The sequence below is a fragment of the Papilio xuthus genome, unplaced genomic scaffold (genome assembly GCF_000836235.2).
Source record: "Papilio xuthus unplaced genomic scaffold, Pxut_1.1 DF828177.1, whole genome shotgun sequence".
NCBI lineage: Eukaryota > Metazoa > Arthropoda > Insecta > Lepidoptera > Papilionidae > Papilio > Papilio xuthus.
In genome coordinates, this window is record NW_013530472.1 from 2,370,281 (window position 1) to 2,388,433 (window position 18,153).

The window sequence follows — 18,153 nt, forward strand, 5'->3', positions numbered from 1 at the left end:
AAACAATTAAAAATTCATAACAATTGGACCAAAGAATATTTGAAAATACACGAAATTATACATTTCTATGAAACATTGACTATTTGTAATTTTTTATACAATTTAAAAGCTGATAATCACTTTTTTACAGTTAATTAAATATTAAAATTAAACTCTCTCAAAAATTGTACAGGTCTGAATGTTGGGCTACCAAGGTTTTGGGACGAAAGAAGATTGCATGTTGCTGAAATGTGTATGCTAAGATGGATGTGTGGTATGACAAGAAAGGATAAAGTCAAAAATGTGTGTATTAGAGGAAGTTTGAAAGTAGCGCCAGCGTGGTTTGGACATGTTATGCGGAGGGATGATGATGATATACGTCAGAAAGTAATGAGATTGACTGTGGATGGCTACAAGGGTAGAGAAGACCAAAAAAAAGTATGGAATGACTGTATGAAAGAGGATATGCGTAGGAAGGGGGTAGATTCAGTGGATGTTAGACCTTTGGACCGGCAGCACGTGTCGGTACGTGAACAAGTCAAATATAACGCAACAAATGCTACAGAGATGTATGGAGGAGTAGTACATATTGTGCCGACCCTCAATAGGGATAATGGCAGGTTGATGATGACACTATCTCAAAAATATAATTGTTACAGTAGTCGTGTTTTAATGTAGTAAACAAAATTAAATAATTTATAATCAGTATTAATACTTAGGATGTTAAATTTTTATAAAAAAATATATGAAAAAAGCATTAAAAAGATAACTTCTTTCCAGAAAATGCATTTCTTTTTTATATATGACTAATTAAAACGTAATTAATTTCTAAGAATCATAGCAGATTTTTCTTCCCTTTTGGTATTTTTTTTTCTTATTTTTTGTACTAATAAACACAACAGTACTAAAATATTATATTTATGGTTGAATCTCTAAAATACAAAAGAGATTATACTACATATTATTATAATTTTTTCTATGTACCTGTGGACTGAACTGTAAAATTAGTTTGTATTTTGAAGATATCTTCCGTTATTGTTTTGTAAGATTTGTTGGTTATTTTGTATTAAAAAAATAACAATTGCAATATTTTTTATACTTTTAAGCAATAGTTTTAATTCAACTTGCTCATTTAAAGTTTTTATAATAGTAATAAACTGTTTCATCTTTTTAATTTTTTTTTAAATTGTATGAAAAAGAAATGACATACTTTGGTATTAGTAAATAATTAGGAATAATGGCTATTAACTGAGGCCTGCTTACTTAATATTAATAGAGATATTTGTCATTAACTTTGCGATATGAATAAGATGCAACTTCAAAATACAAAATAACAATCGTAAATTACCCGAATGTACATAATATTCTGTTTAAAAAAATTGCCGTATTGTAAAAGATTTGTGTCGGAATTCATTCGTCTGCCAACATTGCTCGCAATATTGTCTAAAAGTATTAATTTATTTTTATCATTTTATAAATATATTGTTGCAGCATTTCTCCCTGAATTAGCAATCTGACTGATTTTTAACAAAAATGTTCTCTTTGTTTGAAGCAATATTTTCAATGTTTAATTTATTAACGCAACGAATTACAATCCTGCAGGACAAAGAAAGTCAAATTAGATTAGATATTTCATGGCTTTCGATGTTAAATGTTATTTGCTAACGTTACTTTGTACTAAGAATATTTAAGACAATTAGGTATAAGTGTTTTGAATGTTAAATAACAAATAAGTAGTTACAAACGCACAAGTGAACAATATATTATTATATCTTAGAGACATAAGCCATTTAAAAAGATTGTAGTAGATTGCAGTATTTTGATCGTTTAAGGTACGCGTCTATTGGACCCGCAGCGGATTGTAATTTGCTTTGTATGATCTTACCTACCGCTGCATCCGTCATCCGCGTCGCTCCGACGCGTCCGACGCGTTCCAATGGACGCGTACCTTTAAACTAACACAAATCACCATAATAGTTTTATAAATATACGAAAATTTCTGGACATACGATTCTGCGAAAGCATTCGAAACGTCATGTAGTTTTTTCTATAAATACAAATTTCATCAGGTTTATATATTACATGATTATTTGAATCCTATCTTTAGCTATCATGTTAATCGATTTAACACAAGCATTAACACTAATCGTGGGTTGAGAACGAAATCTCTGTATAAAACCTATCGTCATCCCTGTAGGGATAACAATACATTTTAAATGGAGATTTTCGCCTCAGAAACTCTTGATAAAACAACTTAAAAAGACATGTTATTTGATCCGGTTTATCTCAAGGATCAATTTTCGCTCCAGTACTTTTCATACTCTATATAAACTAGATATATGATAATGCTTCCCATTTCAGAAGAACTTTGCATATAAATGTAGTTGTTTATTATTAATAAATGTTTTAACTAGTAAGGTTAGTTAAGTATGATTAATGTAAGTGTTTCCCGTTTGGCCTCGAATTTTTTACCATAGGGCTGATTAAGTCCATAGAATAAAAAAAACATCTCACTGCTCGGATTCATTCTATGGATTCATATGATACGAAGGAAAATAAAATTCTCATTGGACCTATATATCGGTAGGTCCAACGGCCCATCGAGCGTATGTTCTTTGGCTATTGCGCAAGCTGGATGCAGTGGCCAGAGAGGGGACTTCAGTGGTTAAACCCCCACATATCTTTGTTCCCCCGCAGGAGTAGGGTATTAAGATTTTCCCCAATACCAAAAAAAGTTCATCGGCCCAACGGGAAACATCTTTTAGGATCGCGAAATTCATTTTCATGTAACCGGGTAATGAATGGGCAAGCTTTAAGCTATAACCCATACCCCTAGTCAAAAATTCTTTTGGATTAAGCTAACATGCTATGAAGTATTTCATGGCGTAAACATTGATTACTTAGATTTAACTTATGCTATTCATTCTTTATTCTTATAAATAAGATATTTACTTAACTATTACATGTTTGACGATTTCATACTTTAGTGCTCTTGAATATATATGTTATTACAAAACGCTTAGTTGTATTATGATTTTTTTAGCACAGTTTTGGTTCTTTTATTTCATTCGTGTTCCAACAAGATGGCGCTATTTCTAAAAGTTCTTTCTATAATTTTTTAAAGGGCGACTAAATTGTGTTGCGTGCATTTACAATTTTACAATTTTATTCAATTCAAAGCACACAATGCAAAATTTATTCCAGTGTTTTTATTTATGTTATAATGAATTGACCAATTTTTTGTTGCATTTTTAATTTTATGCAATCTATCCTGACTCCTACATTGTTCAGCTTTATGTTTAGGTTAAGTTTATTATGTTGTTTTGCAAGGAACTATTTTAGTAATTACTTTTTACCTGGCATTTAAAAATGCAAATATTTGTAAGATGTGTCTATGTTATGAATAAATTAATTTAAACCTTTGTTGTTTTATTTTTTACTCTAATATGGAAGAGATGAAAAAACTAAACTTATCCAGTTTTGTTTTGTGTTAACCAGGTTGGTTTCAAAAAAAATAATTTGGAGAACTTCACTTTTCGGAGAGATTCCTAAAGAAGTTTGAAAAGCATTTATTTTTTTGTACAATGACGTGCAAATGACTGGATCATTGCCGCGAAAAAGCTAGATCCGAGGCGAGATGTAAAAATATATAAGCATACTTAGTTCCACCTTAAATTATGTTCGCAATGAGGTTCTAGCCACTAAATAGTTTTTATGAATGAAAGGCCTAGAAATCCAAATGTTCGTCGATTCGTTAGAGTAACACAACTTTGGTAAACGTTAATAAGACCGGTAGTAAATTAATGAAACGAAATTAATTTCTGTGGATGATATTAATTACGTCGGCGACATAATATGAAGGCATTACGTGTTGTTGAACTCTACACGATGGGAGTAATATCCGTCTATCCGACACAAATGTTGCAGAAATCGGAAATAAATACAAGTCACGTGGTATTAAATGGCTGCAGGTTTGTGAGAATAAAAATTAATAAAACAATAAAATGGAAAATATTTCTTCTTATTGTACCACAAGACAATTTACTTAAGTAAATTTTGTTCAATGCACTTATTCAGTAAAGCTTTTTTAATAACCCTTTTTGTAACAATTAGGTAGATAAAACTCTATCATCAGCTCACTATACCCCACTAAGGGACTCGGAGCCTACCCTAAGTTAGTTTTGAATAGACCAGTCAACTAGGCTGGCCCCGTGCTCGTTGTTTGATTTCACACATATCTTTAAATTTCTTCAAGATATGTGCAAACGGCATCACGATGTTTTTCTTCACCTTAAGAACCTCGAATGCTAAATTATATGACGTATAGACATTTTGCTGCCCAATGTTCGGTTCTAAGTTAGAAGCGACTTAAATTCTTTGATTGTCCTGCATTATACGTCTATTGGCGGTTTGCATTTCATGCGTTTAATTATACACCTTGAAGCTTTTCTTTAATAAACAGCTAAATATCTACTTCTTAACATCTGAAAGATTGACAAATAGGTAGAAAGAGACTGGTCTTTTCTTTTCACCGACTTAATTTTCTTCTTTAGCTCAGTAGTTTGCAGGCTTTTTGTTATCTTATTATTCAGACTTTAGGTATTACAACACATGATGGATTCAACTATTGTTCCATGAATAAAGTGTCTTTATTATTTTTTAAAATATTTATAAAAAGATTCATATTTTAATCTCATTTGTTCAGCGTCACATATTTAACCCCAAAGCAACGATGTCACATAAAAAATCTGAAAGCAAGTAATTAATTTTATAATATCTGCGTCGACCCATTACACGTTCATACTCGAGACAAATTACTGCCCTTAAAATGTTATTCAGTGAATTGTAACTGTGTGTTTCCATGGCTGAAACATATAATATGTTTAATCGAGATAACAAAGTATGAATGTTTCAGCTATGAAAACTGTCAGTTAAATACATTTTACGCATACTTTTTAGTTTATAACCCAACTGTTTACTATTGTTGTCAGTGACTGTCTGCGCGGAATAAAAACAACTAAACAAGTAGCCTATGTGTTTTTACAGGTAATGTTCTACATCTATGCCAAATTTCAGCGAGATTCGTTCGGTCGTTCTGGAGATACCTTATAACAAACATCATATAAATTTTCACATTTATAATATTAGTAAGAAAGTAAGATGTTAAATGGCGACGTCGATTGAATAACGTACTAAGACTTGCTTCTAGTCATATTACTTTTTATGAAGGTGTGAGGCGAATTTCCAATGAACTTAAAATTTTAAACTATATTGTCAAACCCAGAATTGTTACTTGGTGACTAAGGGAACCCTATTAATTTAGAAATCTCAAATAAATCTATACTTACAAACGCCCTTGGCCTTTTAAAGATTGTGATATCTACCCTATTTTAAGCAGATTATTATAGTAGATTTTATATAGCGTGTAGGCTATGATTCTCTTTGACCTGCGGGCCGGGATAAGTTATGCCAGGTTATGTCATGATATAAACCGAATAATAGATTTGAACTTACAACCGTAAGGTTCGCAGTTACTTTATTAGATTCAAATTTCGTTTATGATTGCTGTTTTTTAAATATTGCATCTTTTAAACACTTCTACTTTTAAATATAGATAGAAGTCACAAATAGAAATAAAAGATTGGATTAAAAAATATTTATTTGGAAAACAGAGCTGGAAACTCAAAGTATTGTACTAGTGTCAATCTATTTTATTGCAGTAAAAATCGAACATATACGTCCTATATGGATTCAAACTAATATTATAGGTTAATGTAATTTTTGTTTTTATAAATTTCAATAACCAGTTCAATAATTTAACAAATTGGATTGGAGGCGATGGTTGAAAAATAATTATTAATTTAAATATTGGCATAGATCCGGAGATGTATAATTAAAAATCTTATGCAAGGTATTTCTCATGAAAAAAAAAATGATTAGCATAAAATGCAAATCTCAAGTCGGCTCAGCTCTTGGTCTATGTTTGACTCGTACAAGTTATAAGACGGTTGCCGATCCGGCCCCGAGTTTCTTCAGTCCCGTTTAATTGTTTCGGCAATTAGGTTTATCTTTTATTGCTGTTTCAGTGGCAAGAGATTATGAAGCGGGAACGATTCGACTTGATAGCCACGATGTTACGTTCCAAATAAGTTGAAATGTAATTTAACTTTTACGTTGAGTAATTTTTATTCTTTTCTCACTGTCTTATTTGTTCTGCTTCATACAGTTTCCCCACATTTAATTGTTTTTAATTGTTCCCCACTTTCTATTCGTAACAATTTTATGTTTCGTTATTAGTCTGTAGAACGGTACACATTAACTTTTTGAAATTCAACAGAAAGTCACTTGTTATTTACGCTTGATTAATGGTGTGACTTGAACATAAAAAGAAATGAAAATACCGGCGTGGGCGACTTTGGGAAATGTGGTTGTAACTCTGTAGCTTCACCAAAGCATAACCAAAAAAACAGTTTTATATAACCACGGGCCGCTCCGAAAACCAGCGTGATCCATGGAATAACGTCCGTTAGGAAACTTTACTCATTCATCTTTTCCCTAAAAGCGGGGTGTTGGTGGGAGGGGGAGCGCGCTGCGCTACTCCGCGTTATGTAACGCTGGAGGGTGAAGCTGATTCCTACTCGAGCCGCCCTGGCGCGCGGTACCTCCTCTCGCACGAGCTCGCAAGAGTTAGCAATCGCCCCGAGCGCTGTCGCCCGACCCAACTCCAAACAGTCGCGCTGACTCGCGACTTTCGCGTCATATTTTAAAATCGCCGCGAAACGTTACTTTAACAACTCTATCCGTCTTCAAACTTTACCTCTTCACTGTCAACTTCTTCTCGACGAGCGCGGTAAGCTTATATTTAGTTAAGATATTTTTTTTAATCATGCGTTCAATTTATTTGTTATATAACATTTTTTTTTTTGGTTATTTCTTTACTTCATAACTTCACAAGTATGCTGGGCGATAAAAACTTTTTAATTAATGACGAAATGACACTTATATTTTAAGTGGGAAATGTTTTGAAAGTTTTGCTTCACTTCTGCCAGCCAGCGTTAAACCTTTAAAAATATATCTTTCTCCTTTATTTTTTTCTCCTTGATTCATTCCAATTGCGGAATAGTTATTACAATTTGTTAATCCAAAAAATAAAAAGAATATTATTCTTGAGAAAAAAATCAAAGTTACTTACAAGCTATAGTTATTAAAAAAGTCGTAAAAAAATTCTTGAAGAAATAAGAATAGATTATTATTGCTACTACCGTAAAATTATACCTTGTTAGATAAATGGTAAAAATAAATAAATATCTATTGTTTTTCATTTGGAAAAAACAACAGTTAGAAGTAATTTGCGTAAGTGATCATCATTCATTATTTTTCGTCTTTGCGTTGTGCGTAACATAATAATAAGAAATGAAATTAAGAACAATTTTTAAAATAACACGATGACGAGATAACATTTACAAATTATTATATGTAAAACAAATTATTTTTAAACTTGATATTTTTATGAATTATTTCATTTAGTTTAATTAAAAAGTGAAACTTTATTAAAAGGTAATATTTTTGTAACGGCAGAACGTAAATGATAATGTCTCGTAACAGGTTGCGGCTACGATGATGCGTAGCGCGTAGACGTTTCGTAGAGGACAAAAAAAGTTCCTATCATTTTTACTTGGAAGGTTATTTCTGATTAATGTTTTATAGAGCGTTGTGATACTGAGCTTCTTGTTACGTAAGATACCTTTGACGATATCAGCCTTTGTTTCGTATACTCGGGTCTTTGTTTCTTTGATATTCCTTTCGTTAAATATTACTTATGCTAAATACATTTCTTATATCAATTTAAACTTATCCGACTGTAAAATGTTTTCGCAATGATTGATTTTTCTTTGATATAACATCATTATATTTTTGTATATGAGATTAGAAATTAAAAAAGGTATTAACTATTAAATTATATTAAAAATGAAGAAGTGTAATTAAAAGTAAATTTTGTTCTTGAGATTTTGTAATAATTAATCTATTTAAAATACCAATATTATACCATTATAGCATCCGAAGTACGAACACGTGTTTTCTGAAAATTCGTTTACCCATCAGGCCTACCCGCGTTTTTTCGTTTATCTCCTGAGACTCCTAAATAGTAATTCCTTTAAACGAATAAACCTACGTGACTATTTTTTTAAGCAGTCGAACGAGATTCTCTTTTCGTAGACGCTTCTTTTAGCATTTCCACCCCAACTTTTACTTTTTAATGTATTTTATTATTAGGTAATTATCCACATTTGTATTGGTTTTAAATTTAGTAGTTTATTATGGTTTTAAAACTTCTTACAGCACTACGGGAGATATAGACATACCTGTGAACTGCTATAATTTTTTTTAGTAAAAACTATGTCTAAAAATTTTACGATCTAACGATTACTTTGTTGTAGAGTTACAGTTTTAATTAATATTAAAATATACTTAGAAGTTATGTAATATATGTAACACATAACGAAAAACATTAAAAACAAAACAGTGAGTCAAATGTGACTCAATAATATATTCATAAATGATTGAGCTTCAATTTATACTACATGTCAATATCAATCAATATGTCTAACAGCCCATGATGCGATACACATACATAATACCGCGACTTAACACTCTCATAGCACTTGAATAAAAATATATTCCTATCTCTTTTTTTCATAGTGAAAGAAAGGGATGTTAAAATGTTTTCGTACGAGTATTCTGGTAGTGTAAACTCATAGTTGGATAGTTCGTGATGCGATCGCGTTAAATATAACGTTGTAAACAGTATTAAATGATTATTCATGCTATAAGCCATTTCAACATGACTAAACAAAGCCGCGTTTTATTATCTATCCATTTAAATAAAAGAATTACATATTTTTTTAATTTAAATGGGTTCGTATAAGTGGTTTTATTGAATTAAATACTATTTATTATAACTATTGAGTATATTTTATATTGTAATTTATTTTAAGAACACGAGAGTATCCAAAAAATGGATTGATTAGATTATCTAAATATCAAAAGAGCTTTAATATTCACTTAAAAAGTAAGTATGTGGCATGTTTGAGGAACGGTAAAAATAAAATCTTACTTCTTGCTAATATCATAAATACGAATGTCTAGGTGGATGGATAGATAGATGTTTGTTTGAAGGTCTATCCAGAACAACTGAATAGATCTCGATGAAAATTAGCATGTACATAGAACATAGTCTAGAAGAACACACTAATTATGTTAATTTTTATTTCTGCGCGGACGGAGTCGCGGGCGACCGCTACTAAGTAATAATCTTTACCCGAGCGTCACTCATACCAACGTCTTAATAATTTATCTTTATTTAAGTAAATTAATAACGAAGTCTCTCATATTTTATGAAAACCGTCGACCAGTTGCTACTTACGTAGGTGTCAAGCCATATTTTAGAGAGACCACTTCAGTGTTTTTGCGGAGCATGGAATTTATATATGTATATTTTTATACGGTTTTGTTGCTTCGCATTGAAAGTCGGTGACCTTAACGTTGTGGTCATTAAAATATTTTTTAAGATTTCATCTTTTTATTAAACATATGTCGTTTCTTACTGTAATAAAATGTAAGAAATGACAGTATAATATTTATATCAGTATACTTAAGAATGAGGACAAAATATTTAAAAGACTGCATCGCAATACATTCTAGTGGAAATAATGCTCTACTTATTGCGATCAGTTTCCACACGACAGAATTACTACCTCTTAGTACAACATGTCATGGCGATTAAGTGATCGGATTTGTACGTCGTTAAACTTCATTTGTTTTTATATTAAATTTATTTCTTTAAATATTGACGCAACATATTATTAAAAAGAATCATGTAAGTCCCCATTTGCACGGGCGGTTTTTAACGCGCTAAAAAGCGTTGAAATGTAATTAATGTCTTTCTATGTACCTATTCATAACGGTAGTTGCCAATTGCTCATAATTCGACCATAATTCGTAATTAAAGTATTATATTTTTTTTATATTTTTTCCGTATAAAGGATACCTATGGCCTAATCACCCTTAACTTAGGATAGGCTCCGAGCCCCTCGGTGGGGACGTATAGTGAGCTTATGATGAATGAATGAATTAATAAAAGGGTTACAAAGTTTTCGATTCACATTTTAATATAATGATAATGATCATATTATTGTTGTAAATACGTTACTGTAAATAGTAATTGTTGAGATTTGTAAACGTATATTTTGTAGGTGCTAGCTAATATTATCCGAAGAGAGAACCTAAACTAACAACGTTAAGTAGCGACAGCAGAGTACGAGCTAACGCGCCCGCTCCTTCCACGCGACTTCACTTCAAGTGTTCAAACGTTTAGCTTACAACGCTTGCTTGCGAGATTTATTTAATACCCACAAAGTCTACGGTTGATTTAATATATGATTTTTAAAAGATTCCTTACATTTCAAACAACACAAAGTCTTCTCAGATACTTATATTTTCTTGTAAGGCTTATTTTAAGTCGCTTCAATACTCAGTCTTGTGTGAATTTCACTCTTTAAATCGGCAAACTTTCAAACCTCCCAAATCACTCCGACTCTAGTAGTAACAGTAATTTTAATTAACATCTTCTTTTAAATATATGGGTTGGATTGATTCCGATCGAATGAACACTACAACACACATATGGGTTAATTCTAAATAACGCTTCATGCCAGCTGCTAACGTCTCAGCTATTATCCTTGTCTTACTCCTCTATACTTTTCTAGCGAAGGTCACATTGTTTACGTGACCCGTTTGCTCATTTACCTGTCAATAAATACACCATCTAATTTCTTACTAATAATATAAATGCGAATGTTTAGATGGATGGGTGGATGTTTACTTAAAGGTATCTTCAGAACGGATGAACGATGATAGATGAAATTTGGCATACATATAGAACATAGTCTGGAAGAATACATATGTTAATTATGTTTTTTTTAATTCCGCGCGGACGGTGTCGCGGGCGACCGCTAGTTTAATATATAAGCTCACAATTTCCTGGTCGAAGTATTTAACAGCTGTCGCTTTACTGTTAAAGGCTATATACATATCATCTCTGTAATCCGTTTAAATCTCATCAGATAGATCCTCTTAAAATTTCAATTAACAGTTTAATCGTCTGCGGCATTTCAGATATGAGATTACTCGAGATCAATACAAGTATTAAGACCACAGACAAACTATTTTTTTTATAATAATAGAGCTACCACATTTTGTCACCCGTAATGGAACGTGATTAGATATAAAATAATAAAATAATCCATGTCTATGATGTAAATAACAATTCATTCGCGTATTGACAAGTTTTGTTGCATATTTAAAAAAAAAATCATGTCTTATTAATAATCTGTGAAGGTTGAAACTATTCGGAACCCTCAGTTTAATCTATTTTAGATTCGAAAACTATTTATGGAGCTTCCGTGAAAATGGCACTATAAGTTCTAAATTTGCATTTAAATAGCATATCAAAAATTAACTTGGCTGCAGTTTCATATTATGTGGGTAGCTAGATGGTAGATCAATACTTTATTTTACTTGCTCATAGTACTACTTACTTCGTAATAAATTTTATAAGTGAAATTAGAGAAATTCAAAGTATTTGTTATATTGTAAACGCTAATAACTTAGTTAAGTTAAAGTTTGCATATATTTCTTTTATATAATTGATAATTTATTATATTACGCATATAACTTTTAGACAGTTCACAGTTGAGAGAAATTTAAAAGTCCCGCGAGAGTTTCCGTCCTCACTTCTTACAGTAAATTATCATTATGTAAAAAGTTCAAGGGAAAGTTGTTGTACATACGTAATGTTGTATATGGTTATTTTACACAATGGCCACTGAGACCCTCCAGTACAATAGCCAGAGTCCACTAATTCGACCCATTACGTGTCTCGTTAGCAACAAGTTTAACAACATTATTACGTCACCGTCGCTAATTTAACAGCAATGAAAGGAATTGTAATAAAAAGACAGCCATGCTTTGTAATTACGAACCCCTCTCAATTACCTTTGCCGTGTAGATGGCTAAAGTATTTACTATACATAAAACTCAGACTTCACCGATTTCTACATAAAATATGCTCAAAAGTTTAAAATGACGTAGTTATAAGTGTCCAATATAACTATTATTTTTGATTTTTCGAGAAATACACAAAAGTGTAAATACGTAACAATAATTTAGGTACGCAAGAGAAGAGCTTTCCTTAAATCATTTCCGTTAAACGTACAGTTATTTACTTAGTTTTGTTTCATTGTAGATATTGTTACTCGAAAACGTGATAAGGCTACGTAAACTGGAATTGTTTTTATAACACAACAAAATCAGAATTTGCAGTGTTTTCATTTCGCAAACTCTCGACCGCAAAATCCGTTTCGCTTAAGTTAGGGATTGCGGCCGGGATAAAACGGGAAGTAGTGTTCATTTGACCGGACAGGCATCGGCTTCGAATACAGCAAAAACATCGAACGGTAAAATTAGGCCATTGAATTTTATATAACACAACAAACTTTCTATTGGAACTAAACAAAACAACTCTATGTTCGACCTTTTAGATTTGGCGGGTTAATCCATTTTAAAGAGATTCATTTCTTTCATTGTTCTTCCTTGTTCTTCCTGTCGCAAAGCGGGTGCCATAGTAATAGGTTTACTTGTCTTCATTACTGTTAAAAATGTAACTATAATACGCATATACTAAAGCTAAATACTTAATAAAATAGGGTCTTATTGATTATAAAAATTGTTATGCTCGTAAAAAATGTGTTGAATAACAGCTTGTTATTTCAACAGTTACATATTGTGATAACTATGAGTGTTTCTCTCACGTCCTGGCTTTATACCAGATTAATTCGCGCGTTATCGGAGCCAAACTATAAAACCCTCGAGCTACGCATTCATCTATATCCTACTACGAAAGTCAAAGGCAATCCCAGTGATTTATACGACTAAGTTATGTTAATATCCAAAAGAAACGTTGTTAATTACTTTTAAGACTTAATTTGTTTATTTTTTTAAGTAAAATATTAGCAGATTTTATGTAAATTTACTAATATTTCTTGTACCATTCCAACTAAGCTCTAAGCTTGCGCTAGGATATGATTTACGAGAATAGTCGAATGGCGGGATGCGAACCCCCGATTTCGTGATCGGAAATCCGTACCCTTAACCATTGGGCTATTGGCGATTATTATTTATTCTATGAAAGTCAATTAAATGGATTAACGTTCTAATAAAAATATATATATTACAATTATAAATTACATACTGTTTTTTACAACAGGGTCTAGTTACTTTTCCTACCTTCTATTTAGGTTTGCCTTCTAAAGACTGGTCTGGGCTACTGATTTGTTTATGACGTAATGAAAAAAAACTTCAATAGAATTGCTTTTCGACCTTTACTTAGTTCGATGTTGTGCGTCAATTTTTTAACTCGTGTTGTTTGATTTTTTAACATAACAATCCCTTATAAATATGTAAGCATTTAAAAGATTTAAAGATTAGTAACACTTTTGGTAAACCATTATTGCTTTGCGTTTCGATTGTGTTGCAAATTGTCACAGAGCTGTTCAAAAAAATTAGTTTTAATTTATTCTTTTGTCATTTTAATATATTTCTGTCATATTGTTGATCGAGACACGTGTGTAGAGATATGATAAATTTATTTTAGTAACATTTGTTGCTCAAGAAGTAAATGAAAAGACCTAGGAATACATTTTCTTAGTCATTTTTATGGCTGTATACACGTATTAGTTAAAAGTAAAAAACAAAATCGAACACAATGGAAAAACGTTTCAATAATTCAACAGAAATTCTTTTTTTCTATGTCGTTGTTGAGTTTATAAATATTTTGTTGGTTTTAAAAACGTGAATTCGCAGGAAACGTTAGATAAAATAAAGCTTCAAAATAATTGCCTTTGCCTTAAGAATTAGGGCATTGATATTCAGTTGGCGTACAGTTCAACCGTTCCGAGTCAATCATTTTACTTCTGGTCAATAATTCCGTATTGTATTGCACGCATTTTAACATATTTCAACAATGTTGACTATATTTCTGTAACTATTTTATGGTTATCTGTTTTAACATTTTAAGTGGAAAATAACTAACTATATTATATGTCGGACTACAATATATTTTTTGCTCGACTGACAGGGTTTAAGTTTTGCGCACAAGTGTGTTTTATGTAAGCACGTGGGTCTGAACGTAAGCACGGATTTTTGAGGATTGAGGAGTCAATCGATTCGTATTATTCCCCTGTTTTACATACTCAGTTAGGATTATTTATCTTTTTAAAACCACTATTTAGTTGTATAATAAATTAATTAACTCAAAATAATTCAACTTACATAATACAACGATATAAATGTTTAAAGTGAAGTTTAATGGAAAATAAATTCAAGTACGCGCGTACTAATACCGGTGTTTTGGAATATGAATTACCACATCAAGCTTATATGCTATAAATATCTTGTATAAAGCATCGTTATTATTAATGTACGTTACTATTGGAATTATTCAAACTAGTTCAATCATAAAGGCAGTACTATACACAAGGTGATTTATTTTATAATAGTTATCGCCCGCGAACAGAGTCACTGCATTAAAAAATATTATATCCAATAACAATATGTCAGCGACGCATTTTGCGTACTAAGCTCTATGATTATGTATTGCGTCGCTTACCGGCTAAAATCGCTTGGTTTCAGATTCACGTACTTGTGTGTGAAGGGCCTAAGATATAATTTAGCTATGTATGTTGCTTTGACTAGTTATTGACTTGATTGCATTGTGGGCGTCAAATGATTTTTCACTGAAATAGGAAGTAAGTGATTCTCAACTGAAGAATAGGAAAGGAAGAGACGTGTGCCAAAATATTAAATTAATAACATATAATAAATGCACGGTGGAAATACTTTGTAATTTCGATAGTATTTGTTCACGTATTTTATTACAAAGAGGGTTTGGATATAGGCCATACTCGAATGTGGCTTATCTCTTGGATTGGAACGGTCGATATCTTCCAAAGCCGATGAATCATAACGAAATGGACCCATTCCACCCCTTGCGATCGATGCCTTTTGAGATTCTTGCTACAGTTTAGCGATTTTTTTTACCATGAGACATTGTTTAAGCTTAACTTCTACTGTTATTCTTTAGAGTTTACCTTTTATGTATATTTACATTGTATTGTAGCAGTATAGATGGATTGTGTGTAAGATGTGTGTGAGAAGGGAGTGAATTCAGACTTAACTGTTGATCGCGATGTAGGAAAGTAGCAAAGTAAGGCTAATGTAGATGAAGTGTATGTACTACGACCCTGAAGTATTTTCATTTCCAAGTATGAATAGGAATTTTCGAATTATCTTAATCTTTCCTGATCTTTATCTAATAAAATAATTAAGAAATTTTATAATTATTATAAACTTAACTAAAAGTAAGATTTACAATAATAACCAATAGTTTGTATTTTTTGAAAGGATCGAATACAAAGTTCATTTTCTGTTTCTTAAAAGTTCTGTGATGGGATCGAATATCAAGACAGACCAATCTGATGTTTGTTTAATGCGGACTGACGCGGAGAGTGGGCCCCGGGGACCCGGGCTCTTGTCAAAGTATCCTAAGAAAACAAATACAACTTTAAAGAGGACAATTTGTCACATTTCAGTTGACTGTATTTTACAGTTAAATCTGACCCGACTGGAAAATCTCTTGATACTTTTAATTTATATTTGTTGATTTTTTAATTTCTGAGTAGGTTTAGAAATTATTTAACTTGTAAGGACAAGATTCTAACGAAAATATTATTTTTTAAATTACATTTTGGTAGTAAGAATCATTAAATTTTTTTACGCAAAATGTTTCTTCAGAGTTACCAGTTTGTAAGAGACTTGAATAAAATGAAATAATTTTAAATTTCAATTTAAAATAAGATTTTCTAAAATTATGTACGACTTTATTAATTTATTTCCTATTTTTACATTTAATCTTTTTTTTTATATCAGAAGGCGGCAAACGAGCGAGCGGCCACCTGAAATCGCTAAAATAGCGAAGTGACCGTTGCCCATAGACATACGCAATTGCATATGCGTTGCCTACCTTTAATCGAAGGAGGAGAGGATGCACTGAAAGAAAATATTTTCCCTTTCCATGCATCCTCTCATCCGGAAAGTCCACTTCCACTTCCCATCCTTTCCTTATAAGAAAACGGGTGGGAAGGGAAAGAGGACTAAATTAGGCCTCCGGGATGCACACTCATCAGACGAAACGCGGAATTGCTTCCACTTCACGCCTGTCTTCTGTGTGGTCGTGGTATTTCACCGGGCGAGCCGGGCCAATTCGTGCGAAGATGTTAAAGCGGGCTCTACCACTGTTCTCTAACTGTAATCTAAGCTGAAGATAGCTATATCGACTCCATCGTTATGATTCTATGATTCTATTGTTCATGTAATCTTTAGGAATACATGTACGTTAAACAATAAATATTTATATTTCATACTACCGAACTACAATGAATAAGTAAAAATGTTTTCACGAAAACACAGCAGATTCAAGTTTTAATTTACGTCAAACAAAGTTCGCGAAGTGTAACTTACATTCGCTGTATACAACTTTGGAACTGCTAAGAAAACAAGAACAAGTTTAAATCAACAATTGTTATAGCGCCACAGGTAAGCTGTTTTTGTAGACAACAATGACATTTTTTATTTTTTTTATATGTATTAAAAAGACGTACTGGTTGGAAATATAAATAACTCTTGTTTAAAAATAGCACATATATTTATTACTGAAAATACTTATATATATTTTTTCCTTATTTTATAATTATTACCTAGAAGTTTTCTGGTGCGAAAGGGAACTTCTTTATGCATTATTAATTATGCAAAAGTTTGCGTGGTAATACAGTACAGAAAGAAAAATATTAAATTATTTTCGCGCGGTCATTTACGTAAAATGTATAATTTTTTATTGAAGTATATTTGCTTATTTGACGTAATTTATAGTATACTAGCGGACCCGACAGACGTTGTCTGACAATTTGACACTGCGATGGTAGCGTCGTCTGTCGGATCCAATGTAAAACATTCCAAAATCAACAACTACTAATAAATTAAAAATTAATTAAACAAACATTGTCCAGGGGACAAAATTGAGCATCTAAACCATTCCCAGATCCCCTTGAACACACACAAAAAAGTCATCAAAATCGGTCCAGTCGTTTGAGAGAAGTTCAGTGACATACACACTCACAGAAGAATTATATATATATAAATATATATATATCTTTATACAGTGCGTAATCATTAGGTATGTAATTGGATTTTAAAGATAGTTATAAACAAGTTTTTTTTTAAATAAAAGTAATGGATCTCGTAAGGGGACCAGTTTTATTAGGCAATACGCAGTAGATACAAATAGTATAGAAAAAAATATTGAGCGTTATTAATTAACAATTAATTTTATGTAAACATGCAATAATGTAAAGGAAAAATCTATATTATGATGATTAATCTAACACTAAACCAAACTGTTAGGTAGCATTAAGTGGCGTATTGTTCCAGAAAGAAATGTGCCACTATCTCGCACAGTTCTTCGTCCTACATTTCATAAACGAGGAAGAAATGCTCTAGTTCGTATGCAAAGTACGTAAACAACAATATAATCAACGTAGTTAATGTTCTGATGTAAATTTGATGTAATTCTCTTAACTACCTGTACTCTCCCCGCTTTAATGTGCCATGTTTAAGTTGCAATCCTTTTGTAAAACTGTCTTTAGTATCTACGGGTATTTTATGTTAACTTGGTATATTGCACAGACGATTGAAGATCGTACGTGTTGAGCGAAGCTGACACGATCGTTGTTCTGTTGCATATTCTTACAATTAATTAACTTTCCCATTCAGAGTGGTACTGTTGTGATAATACTAAGTTTAGTAGTAGTAGCATTATATAAAATTTTCTTTAATATGTCATTAATTTTGTACCAGCATTGTTAGGCTTCGAATGTACATTCAGATCAAAGCTGAAATTCTCTTTCACCTTTTAATGTTGAGAAATAAATAATTGGAGAGACCTCCCTTTTTAGGTTTTCAGTTATTCTGTAATTTCGTTTGAATAAACGGCTTGTTGTGTCG

The 18,153-nt window shown here is 31.7% G+C and overlaps 1 protein-coding gene across 2 annotated transcripts in view; it reads left to right on the forward strand.

Annotated features, from left to right (window-relative positions):
- Window positions 1–6,630: 6,630 nt before the first annotated feature.
- LOC106113760 (frequenin-1) overlaps window positions 6,631–18,153 on the forward strand; it is a 116,968-nt gene continuing 105,445 nt past the window's right edge. For both annotated transcript variants that reach the window (XM_013306680.1, XM_013306682.1), the window contains exon 1: window positions 6,631–6,829. The gene's annotated coding sequence lies outside the window, so the exon portion shown is untranslated. The remainder of the gene's footprint in view (window positions 6,830–18,153) is intronic.